The sequence below is a fragment of the Cyprinus carpio genome, chromosome A1, assembly GCF_018340385.1.
Source record: "Cyprinus carpio isolate SPL01 chromosome A1, ASM1834038v1, whole genome shotgun sequence".
NCBI lineage: Eukaryota > Metazoa > Chordata > Actinopteri > Cypriniformes > Cyprinidae > Cyprinus > Cyprinus carpio.
The window spans coordinates 25911408-25923158 of NC_056572.1; the positions used below are offsets into that span (position 1 = coordinate 25911408).

General features: G+C 35.9%; 1 pseudogene; it reads right to left on the reverse strand.

Annotated features, from left to right (window-relative positions):
• Window positions 1–4823: 4823 nt before the first annotated feature.
• On the reverse strand, window positions 4824–5983 carry LOC109055607 (annotated as a pseudogene).
• Window positions 5984–11751: the final 5768 nt, after the last annotated feature.

An 11751-nucleotide genomic window follows, 5' to 3' on the forward strand; every position in this document is an offset into this window, starting at 1 on the left:
AATTAATAGTAGTTCTTTAGGAGGTATGACAGAATATATTAGTTATTGATTAGCTAACTGTTACTTAAAACAATCATAAAATTATATTACATACTGACATCGTCCTTAGTAGTTAACAGTAGTGAGTTAAGTGTTAATGAATAATCACCTGGTAGTTCTTCAATAATTCCTTATTAGTTATGCTGTAAGTAAGAAACAGTATTCTAAAGTGTTACCGCAAATTCAAATGAATTTATCTTCATTTCCATAAAAACTATATTTATTTTGTCTCGTCAGACAGCAGATTGAAGTACCGGCAGTATGTGTGATTAGACTGTAGATAAGGAGAAACCTTTCATCTCTCATTCTTTTTCCTGATTTACATCTGATTTAATCCTTTATCCCGTCTCTTGCTCTCTCACAAAATCCTCTTATACATTCCTGTTCTTGTCTATAATTTTTCATCCTCTATTTTTACCCAACACCATTTATTTACATTTATATATATATATATATATATATGTGTGTGTGTGTGTGTGTGTGTGTGTGTGTGTTGTTGATCTTTTGCTGAGGACTTTAAGATATTGCTTTTAATAATAATAATAATAATAACAACAACAACAACAATAATAATAACACTTTTACAAGAAATGTAAGTTCATGATTAATCATTGAATAATGCCATTATCTTTTAATTGTATTGCTATCTATATTGCTTATTTTGATGTTTGTATGCATCTAAATTAATTACAACTTCCATATTTCACTTGAAATTGCTTGCTTAAAAACACTTTTTTGAATAATTTTATGTGTGCTGTTCAGTTAAATGCTAAAAATCTGATTCAAAATCAACTTTTTTAATTGCAGTTCAGTAACCCATACACACTTCTGGATTCATTTTCTGAAGTCAGTTCTCCATCACAGACATCCTGCCAAGCAGCAGTTTAAATAAGCATGTGTAAGACTCACATTCCAAAGCAGTGCTTTTGTTTATACAGCCCACATAACAGCAAAGTTATGTAAGATTAAAAGGGGAGAATGAAGAAAAAATCTCTATGATCTGCATGGTACATTTTGTTCTTATCTTGAGGGACTGTCACATTCACAGAGATGCTAGAGATGCATTCTAATTGCTGTTAAGACTGGTGCAACAATCAACAATTGTTGTTCAAAGGCAGCTTAATTTAAAAAGAAGGATATTTAATAGCTATGGGAAGGTAAATGGGGATCCTCGCTATAAGCATATATTTGTCAGTGAACACGTACACTCCAGTGTAAAACATTTCTTGATTTGTCTGCTGTCCACATGGTTCCTCATTCCCTTTGTCCTAGAGTGCTCAGAGTAGCTGCAAGCTGCTAGTGACGCATACATGGAGTTTTAATACCACTAAGAGCATCTGTTTCATACTGTTACAGCACAAGCTCACTCTTTTACAGCTTAAAACGTGAACTGTTCCGTCTGTCCACTCTATGCTCCATCCGTTCACCAATTTCCATCTTTTTTTCCTCTCACATGATCCCTTGCTAAGTACAGCTGCTGATTAAAAACTGGGTCAAGCAAATTTATAACGTTGATCATGTGAGCTTATTTGTAACGATGGTCAGATGTTCTTGCTTCCATTGAAACACAAGGTGCTCTTTGAATAATCTCAAATCATCCTGGATAACATGATCAAGATTTTACAAACATGTGAAGTTCATGCAACTGGTGTTCTGCAGACAGTTCACAATAAAATGTATTTGTTTCTTTACTCTGTGTAATGCAATACATAGTAGGTGTTTCATATTTTTTCATGTAATGAAAGTGAATGGTAACCACAGCCATCAAATGCCTTTACTTCAATAAAATTTCTTAATGTGTAAATATTTGTACGTTACATAAAACGTTCAACAACTGAGACATAAACTCAACATATTTTGCAGGCATTTGATGAATAGAAATGGAAAAATTAGTGCCTGAACAAAAGTCGCAGTGAATATCTGGTGTGGTCACCAGTATTGTTGTGCATCTCATCTTGCTGTGTGATGTTACCCCGCTCTTCCACCAAGGCCCTTGCAAGTTCTCAAACATGTCTGGGGGGAAACATGGTTACATTCTGACACTTTAACACAGCAAGCAGGGCCGTGCACAGACATTTTGAGGGGCGGTGGCCCAAACCAAAAAAAAAAGGGGCACAAGGAGGGTGGGTGCTTGTTAATACAAATTATCCAGTTGTTACAAATATACAGTTAAAAGAGAAGACAGCACACTCTGAAATATTTGACTTTATTGTAGATGTTTTGATAAGAGTGGGCTCTCCCTCACTCTCTGAGCGTGCTTCTGCCTCATCTTCAGTTGAAGTTAGGGGAGAGTGAGGTAAGTTGAGCCAGTGGGTAAGGTGACCCAGCCCCTGCATCTTGCAACTGTACACTTTTACTGTCAATGTGACATTGTATTTTGGAACCTAGCATCATTTCTGCCAGACTGTGAAAAGGAGAAACACACAGGGGGAATGGAAGACACCATGGCCGTAGCCGGGGTTTGAAAATTACAATTGTCTAGTACTAAAATTTTATAAAATTTATACTGCAAGTATACATACTAAACACTTTAAAAGAAACAGATACAGTATGTAGATGTTTGTTGAAGATGTTTTCTCTGTTTTGGAGGAATGAGCATTGTTAAATTCACATTGCACCAATACTTTAGGTTAGGGGTATATAATTTTATCAGTTGTTTAGTATTTATTCAGCAACACATAGGCCTATTACTGTTATAGTTTTCATTAATAACCTTTGCTATATAGATGATAACTTTTGTTTAGTGCCCTTATGAATGTTGTTGGCACGACTTTGTGAAAATTGAACTACAATATGAAATAGCATAGACGTAACATACTTGCTCTACAGATCTCTGCACTAGTGTTATATGCTACTGTTTTGATAGCGTTGATAACGTTTCTGACAGATAATATCATGATGTGGTTTTTTTTTGGTTTGCATATGCATTTGCATTTGCCTAACTGTATTTGGTATCCTGTCAGCAAAAACATGTCTGTGGGCTCTTTTCGTTACTTTCAGTTTAGGTTCTGGCAGTGTTGCCAGATATTGCCATGAAAACAAATAAAAATAAATAATTAAAATATCTTTCCACCTGTAGTCACTAATGGCCAACAAAGTCTCTGTTTAGTCTGTTTTAGCAAGGCTACAACTTTGGTGTTCAACATATTGTTTCAGAAACAAACAATTAAATATTGAAATTTAAACTTCATTTGGTTGGTTTTATGTTGTTAAAGTTAACTTTAAGGAAAAACATATGACTGTCTCTGAAAGGAAATTATTGAATTCACTTTTAAATTATTATTTATTTCACATGAGTTTGAATCAGATTCAGTCAGATGGTCATTTTACACACAGATGGTGTATCTTACCCACTGACTCGACCCAAACCCGGGGCAAACTGAGCCAGGGGAACACTTTTTTATAAGAAGCCATATTTTTAGAACCCTTTGTCATAGATGGGACAGATACTTTCATTGTACTTCTGCGTCATTTTCCCTTATCTTGAGGACCACATTAGTAAAAAATGGCTAATCTTACCCCACTCTCCCCTATTATACATTATATTACGTATTATACATTTAATTTAATATTTTACAGCATAAAGCTATATTAAATACTAATAAACAACTAATTTAGAACATTTATACTGTTTTTTAAACTATTTATAGGCCTACTATTAATATGGTTTTAATAAAATATGATGTGTTATAGATTACTAGTATCAAGACAAGTGATTATAATGGGAAATATACTTAATTAAAAGAATTAAAGTGTGACAAACTGCTAAATATTCTATATGATGATTTACCTGCTGGCTTGCTGGAGCTTTGTATTCATGTTTGCAATGCTTAATTGCCTTTAGCAGCTTCCTTTTGCTCTCTCTCTCTCTCTCTTTTTTGTGAAGGCATTTTTTTTTTGTCTACAAAGTGCGCCAACAACAGCAAATTTGGTGTTATCTATATTAGATCTGACTATTAGTCGGGTGGGAAACACGGAGTGGATTAGCGGAATCAGCGGATCTTTAGTGGAGCAGTAACAGACAGCTTTGAGCTGGGGTGATGGGGGGACTGGTGAGAGGGGCACCTTAGCCAATGAGGGCAAAGGGGCAGTGGCTCTAGCCACCGGGCCACCCCCCTGTGCATAGTTCTGACAGCAAGGACTATGGCATGTTCACACAGCTGATCAGGCATTTTTCTGGTGTTTTTAGAGTCTGTAGGAAGGTCTCTTTGCTGTCCTAAGTTATTGTAACTGTGACTTTAATTGCCTACTGACTGTAAACTCTTAGTGTCTTAAGGAATATTCCACAGTCGCATGTGCAATTATTGTTTATGTTCATTGAAAAACCTTCAAAAACATTCTTTAAACCCTTTCCAATAAAGACCCGCAAAGTTTATTTGGATTTTATAAAATGATCTTTAAAATACAGCATCCTGAAAAAGGGGCTTTTCTTTCTTTTGCTGAGTCATATATATGTATATAGTCAGTAATCTGAACAATGTGAGAGAACAGAGACAGGAATATGGGTCGTGTTGATTTGTGTGTGTCCGAGGGGCTTTTGTTTTAGTTCATTTGTGTTTACCAGTGGCAAGGACATACTCTCTTTAATATTCTCAAAATCACAACATCCTCAGAGGTAATCCAGCATGACTATGGCTTAAATCAAACCCAGTGTAGCAAAGAGACGCAGGAAAGATAAAGGCTTATAAGGCCATCCCATGATTGTGACCTCTGGATGGTAGACGGTAGACCGTAGTTCACCCAGAAATATTGTTAGTACCAGAATGTTATTCCACATCATAAAGTCACATATTGTCATCCCTCTCTCCCTCATTTGTGGGGCAATTTTTAAAGCCAAAGAGGTTGATGGAGCCCTGTAAGCCAGACGTGGTTGATGCTGGTGGTGGTGGGAGAGCTGGGAGAAGAGGGGAAAAAGGAATATTTTTTCCGTACTACGTAACCCGTACTAAGGGTCCAGCTTCTTCCACCAGCCCCTCAGAAACAGCCCCCAATCTTTGGCGGATTCGAGTGCAAAAGTTTGGACAGCTAAAGCTGTAGATAATCGGGTTCAATACAGAGTTCAGGAAGGTGAATGTTGTCACGACAGGTAAGGACACCTCCACAATCTCTGTCTTGTACTGCAAGCAGAAGATGTAGTGGGGCACCCAGCAGAGAAAAAAAGTTGCTATCAACTAGATGACCATCTTCATGAAACTTTCCGAGAGTCTAACACTGTTTTGTCTGCCTGATGAACTATTTTGAGGATCTCTGTTTGCCATTTTACACCCTGCCATCTACTCTCAAACCTCATCCTGCAAGCTCGCAGGTCTAGAACAATGAAAGTATAACATGACAACGATGACAACCAGCGGTATGACAAACGCCAGCAAGACTCTGGACACTGCCGTCACTGCCTGATGCACCTTACAGTCAGTGTGCAGTGTGTTTGAGGAGGAACAGAGTGCAAAATTGTGATAGCAGAGTTTGTAGCCATCCTGTTTATCCACAAAAGAACGGAACACGAAATACAAAAACGCATTAACGCTGCCGACACAGTGCAATGGTTCTGAGTCCAAACAGGCTTAGTCACCATCAAACAATGATCCAGCGATATCACAGTCAGCAGGAAGGCAAAAAAAATGAAGGCCTGGGCTGCACACAAACTCCCAGCTGTGGTTCATCAATAGGTAATGAGTGAAAAGCGGCAAGGTTAGCATGGTTAGAAAATCAGACAGCGCCAGATTGAGGACCCATACTGCAGCAACCATCTTGCATCGAAGACGGAAACCAAGCTCCCACAGCACCACTCCCTAGAGCGGATACCACATCATGGACGCTCACCACTGCCAAGTTCACGCCATTGTCTTTGTTTAAGGTGTTAATGATCATTGTCTGCAGAAGGGGGCAGGAGCTCAGATGGAGATAATGGGCTGAGTGTGGAATTAGGAGGGAATGAGGAAGTCATTGCTGTCACAAAAAAAGATATATTTTATTACAGCCTTCTGCAATGAAGCATAGATAAATGAAACCTTTATTATGTGTTTTATTATTATTATCTTGAAGAAGATCTTCAGCCAGGTGTTGTATTGCATACACTCTCAAAAGAACAGGAACAAAAGCTGTCACTGGGATGGTACCTTTTTCAAAAGCTATGCCTTTGTACCTAAAAGTTACAAAAGTGTACAACTGGAAAAAGTACCGGTCAGCTTTTGTACCTTTTCCTGAGAGTGTGGGATCTGCCAATTATTGTTTGATTTGGAAGATTTGTGAAAACGTTTCTTATGCTCACCAAGTCTGAATTTATTTGATAAAAAATACAGTAAAACAATAATACTGTGAAACATTAGTACAGTGGGTATAAAAATCCCATGCTTGAAACACCAGTTCAAATCCTGCTTAGAACAAGAACAAGGGGAGTACAACCGGAGGGGTTACACATGGAATACCGTGAAGGCCATCATCAACAAGTGAAGACAATACAGTACAACAGTGACATTCCATAGAATAGGGTATCTGTCAAAAATTAATGGAAAAACAAGATGAAAACAAATAAGGCTACGAAGAAACATAACATAACATTAAAGGAGTTGCCTGAATGTCTGGAAAGTAATGGTCACTTGCTGCATATAACAACAACATCCTGTATTCTCCACATGTCTGTGGTGTAGGGTGGACAGACAGAAGCTATTGCTCACCAAAAAAAAAAAAAACCCTTAGCCAGTATAATTTAGCTAAAATCATGTGGCGAAATATTTTATGGTCTGATCAAACTGAACTTTTTAATTGTTTTATTGTTTTATTCTCTTCAGCTGGGACTGGGGCAGTGGTCAAGATAGAAGCAATCATGGGAAGTGCCAAATACCAGAACATTTTGGCATAAAACCTGCATGTCTCCATTAAAACGATAAAGAGTAATTTCATTTTTCAGCATGAGAATAACCTCAAACACAAATCTAAGTCTATAAAACAAACAGCTTATAAGAACAATGTTTTAGAATGGCCCGGTCATACCCCGGACCTAAAATTAAGATTGGCTAAGCTGATACTGACTGGCTACTTAATTAAAAGCAAAAGGCGTTTCAATAATAGTATTAGTATATAATAATAATAGTGCATATAATAATATAAAAGTACACACTTGTGCAATCAGACTATTTCAAGTCAAAAGAGGAAGGAAGAGTGGGAAAAGATATGTAAAAAAAAATGCAAATAGGAAGCTGTGGTGAATAGTAATGACAATCAGATGAGTTTTAAAGTTAAACAAACCTTATTGAATTAACTGCATTTACAGCAATACTTTAATGAACCGTCTTAGTCTCTTAACTCTATTAGTCTGTCTGTGAGGTTTCTGGTGTCGGTATTTTGGCTTAGTTTTGTCTGGTGAGAAACATCACAACACTTTCATCCAAGACCTTCACAACATCATCCTGAGGTAAAAGTTTGTTTCGGTATAGGCATGTGCATGGATGATCGTATAAGGGTTTTGAGTAACACCACTTATCATTGTCTGCCTTTTCTTTTATCTCGTTATATCTGAGTCAAGAAAGAGCAGGCAGACCAAGTCTTGTCAAAATGTAGCGAAAGTCTCAACCATAGTTTATCATCAAGTTCACACATTCGCTTACATAGTATAGTAAAACGCGTCAATCTTACAGTAGTTTACAGTGTCTAAACAAACTTTTATAATTATATGTGCCCAGATTTAGATTCATTGGTATCACAATGGGTTGAACAGGAACATATCTCACACTTACATAATAACTGGTGTTTAGTAGAATTAATGATTCACTGATGTCTACCTTTCGCCCATCATCCATCATCCACTCATGTCAGAGTTGTCAGTTATTATTACTAAAATCATGGTGTTGATGATGTAAATCTTCTACAGTTTCATTCAGGCATGATAATGGATCTATTTTTCCTTGAAAAAAGCTTGCCGTGGGACACTTGAGCATGTCAGTGCTTGCCAAAGAGAATGTCTCTTCAACTACAACATTTACTTAGAAAGGCAAGGGTTGTGGGAAAAGAAAAGAAAGTCTTGGAAAAAAACAAAATTGAGCAACTGGGTTAATGAGAATTATAATGTAACAACGCAGGTGTTTACTCACCTAAGACTTAAGGATTAGGCTAGCCCTTAGAAGAAACCTCCTAAAACACAGAACAATTCAGGGAAATTATTCTGTGTAATACTATTTTAGCAAACAAATGGTTAAAATAGGTTTCGTTTTTGAAATAAAGTGGGGTCCAATAGTTTTCAACCACTGTAGATTTCTTTCATTATGCTTCTGTTTTGCTTCAGTTTTTCTAATTTAATCGTTATTTTCTGTTACAAATTATATTTGTAATGCATAATATAATAAAAAAAATTCTACTTTTGCTTTCAGACAGCAGCACTCAAACTGCATGCATTCCAAAATTTTGTGTAAACCCTATCATGTTCTCCAGCATGATTTGAGAATGTTACAAATAGCATCTTGTGCGTCACAATTTATTTAGTGCAGAATCTGTGATCCTCATGTTATTGCAACTTTGATTTTATTTTATTTTTTTTGGAGCACATAAGATGAAGAGTTTTCTGGTTACTTGTTTCAGTTTATTAAGAGTAAAAGTGGATTGGCACTGTCGAGCTCCAAGCCGAGTTGAAAAAGTAGGCTATTATTTTAGTAACCCATATGTCTGAGGCAAAACAACAGCTTTGTCTGAGGAACAGACCAAAATGTAGTCATTATTCACTAACCTTAACATTAACATTGTGACAATAAGTAATAAGCGACACCTTTTATGATACTTTCATGGTGCCTTTGGGACAAAAAATAAATAAAAAAATGTTGGGTTAAAAACAACCATTTCTGAGTTATTTGGCAACCCAGTGCTGGGTAAATATTTGACAGGAGACATGCTGGGTTATTTTGACCCTGCTGGTTCTTACCCAACATGCTGGGTTGTTTTATTTAACTCAACTATTGTTTAAAGTAATCAAAAGTTGAACATTTATCATGCCTAATAAGAATACCCATCGACAAAAATAAGACAAATTGAATCGATTTGGATGAATACAGCATAGTTTTACAATATTACATATGGGCTACATTTAAACTTAAAATAAAAAAATGTAACATTTAAAAATATCATTTTAATTCAAGTGTATTCAACCATTCTCTGTAATCCCTTTTACCTGAATAATGCTGATTCTCATGCTGGTGTGTTGCTGAAATCTGAGCCGGTGATAGGCTGCTGTTCAGCGGGGAAACTCCGTCACTTTGATGATTTATGGCCTGAATTATGACCCCTGTCGGCATTGATTGACAGGTTGTCATATGTCAAATGTGTACCTGATCAGATTTATGAGCTGATTTATGGCTATATGACCTGTCTGTCACAGTGACTGACATGTCACCAGGGTCCTGTCACCCCTGATTGACATGATGGTGGTTTGTGTAAATCAAAAGATTTTTTATGTATTTATGACTGGATTTATGATGGTTTTATATCTAACCTGAGCCATGGGGTTTCTATGGAGTTACTTCCAGACCTGTTGCTCACTTCCAGTCAGGAGGTGATTGGGTTCTTCCTGGAAAAAAATTGCTGAGCAAAGGGTGTGTATTGTCACCTTGACAGGATCAATGTTTGTTTGATCTATATGGTATATGTTAATACCTAGACACCAACAGTGTGGCTACTGGCCCGTCTACATCCACCTCTGAATAAGGAGGTTGTCTTGGTGTCTAGCTTTCATGTTTGTGTTTTAGGTCGACACCTTTGGTGAATTGGTGTCTAGACACCAGAGCCCAAAGCTTCTCCCCTATCTGTTTCCTACCGTGATGTAGTCGGTGTCTGATATAATGTTTTAATTAAGTTCTTTTATATATACATATATATATATATATATATATATATATATATATATATATATATATATATATATATATATATATAATTTGTTAATGGGGATGTGCTTTGTTTGGGGGGTTGGAAGACAAACACGTGTCCCTGTCAAACCCCTAAACTGTTCAGTTCTGTTTGATCTATAGGCTAAATGTTGATAGCTAAGAAATCACTGTTTTCATTGTTTGCAACAATACTGGAATGCTTTGTTTTGGAACTTTTCAACAGAAACATAGAATTAAAGAATTCACCAAGACCATATTTTCTATATGCGTCTGAAAAATATGTTATGTCCGACATAACGTTCTTTCTACTTCATCTGTTTGTGTGTATGATAACACCTCTGTAGGATCAGAACAACCTAATCTGTAGGTTGAATAGATAAACGTATGGGAAGGAGTCTTAAGTTAAAAATTATTCAACTTCCCTGCAAACCGTCCCTATCCATTTCCTTCTAACAGTGAAGGTGTCTAACTGACAGTGGATGCGAGTATCCTCTATGTGCTTGTGTTAATGGCTTTACAACATCCACCTCATATTATGTGCACAGAATCATGCTTTAGTTCAGTTCAGTTCATTTTATTTATAAAGCACAATAGAACAACAATGACTGACCATTGTGCTGAACTATATTGTTTAGAAGAAATCAAAGTACATAACATGACATGACAAGACAAACACAATTTTAAATAAGCCCTAAATAAGTATACTAAATTTTAAGTATGAGCAAATTGTATATATTGTTTTTATTTTACATTTTGCTTAAAAATTCTCAGTAAAATAATAATAATAAGAAGTGCATTAAACATTATATTATGTCAAGGTTTCCCAAACTGGGGTTCATAAGAGAACTGCAGGGGGTTTGTGAGTTTAATGAAAAGCTAACAATTAATTAAATCATAAGAATGTCAAATTAAAATAAATCACTTTAAAATAACAATCAAAATAAAACAAAAAAGATTCAATATTTTATGTTTACCTGAATGTCATGTGACCATTAACCAGAGAACCGTGAACATTCAAATGTGATACTGAATAATTAAAATATTTATTTTAAAATCTCAGGGGTACTTTAAATAAATATATTAGGTGAAAGAGATTCGGCTGACAAAAAAATTTGGGAATATCTGCATTACGTAAATAAGAAATAACGTGAATTTGTGCATTTTAATGTGTTTGAAAGACACAAGCCTTCCAAAGCTATAGTAATACATGGTTAAATAACCTACTGAGTGTTCATCAGTTGTTGATGCAATGTTGAAACACTTCTTAAACCTGAAATGATTTTTTTTTTTTTTGTAAATCCAGCGGTCAAATGCTGTGTAGCCACCTGACTAATGACTAGTTTGTGTGAATGTCCACAAAACTGAAGACTTTCTGAGTGTATATAAGGAACAGACTATTTTAAAAAGTAAAATTTAAAAGATGAAAAAGAGGAATTAGGGAGAATCAATATATTATGAGTAATTTATTGCTATTGTGTGAATATGTAATCATGTAATCAATAAAAAGGTAGCATAACTAAAGTCTGAACATGAGAACATTAAAAACCAATCTAATATAATAACAAATAATTAAAATTTACAATCTGATTACGTAATCCAGATTAGCCTACTTGTAATCAGTTACTACCCAGCTCTGTCTGCAACAGTATTTAGGGATGGGGGGCAGGGCTATAAACTGTAAATGATTCTGATATGTTGACAATGGGCACGTGACGGAGACATGGTATAGTTTTACTATGGTGTCTTCCACTGTGTTCAGTTTATTTTTTAATATGATAAAAGAAAAGAAGTTTGAAATGCTCGAATATTAAGTCTGACTCTATATACTGCCCGGTCACTTTTG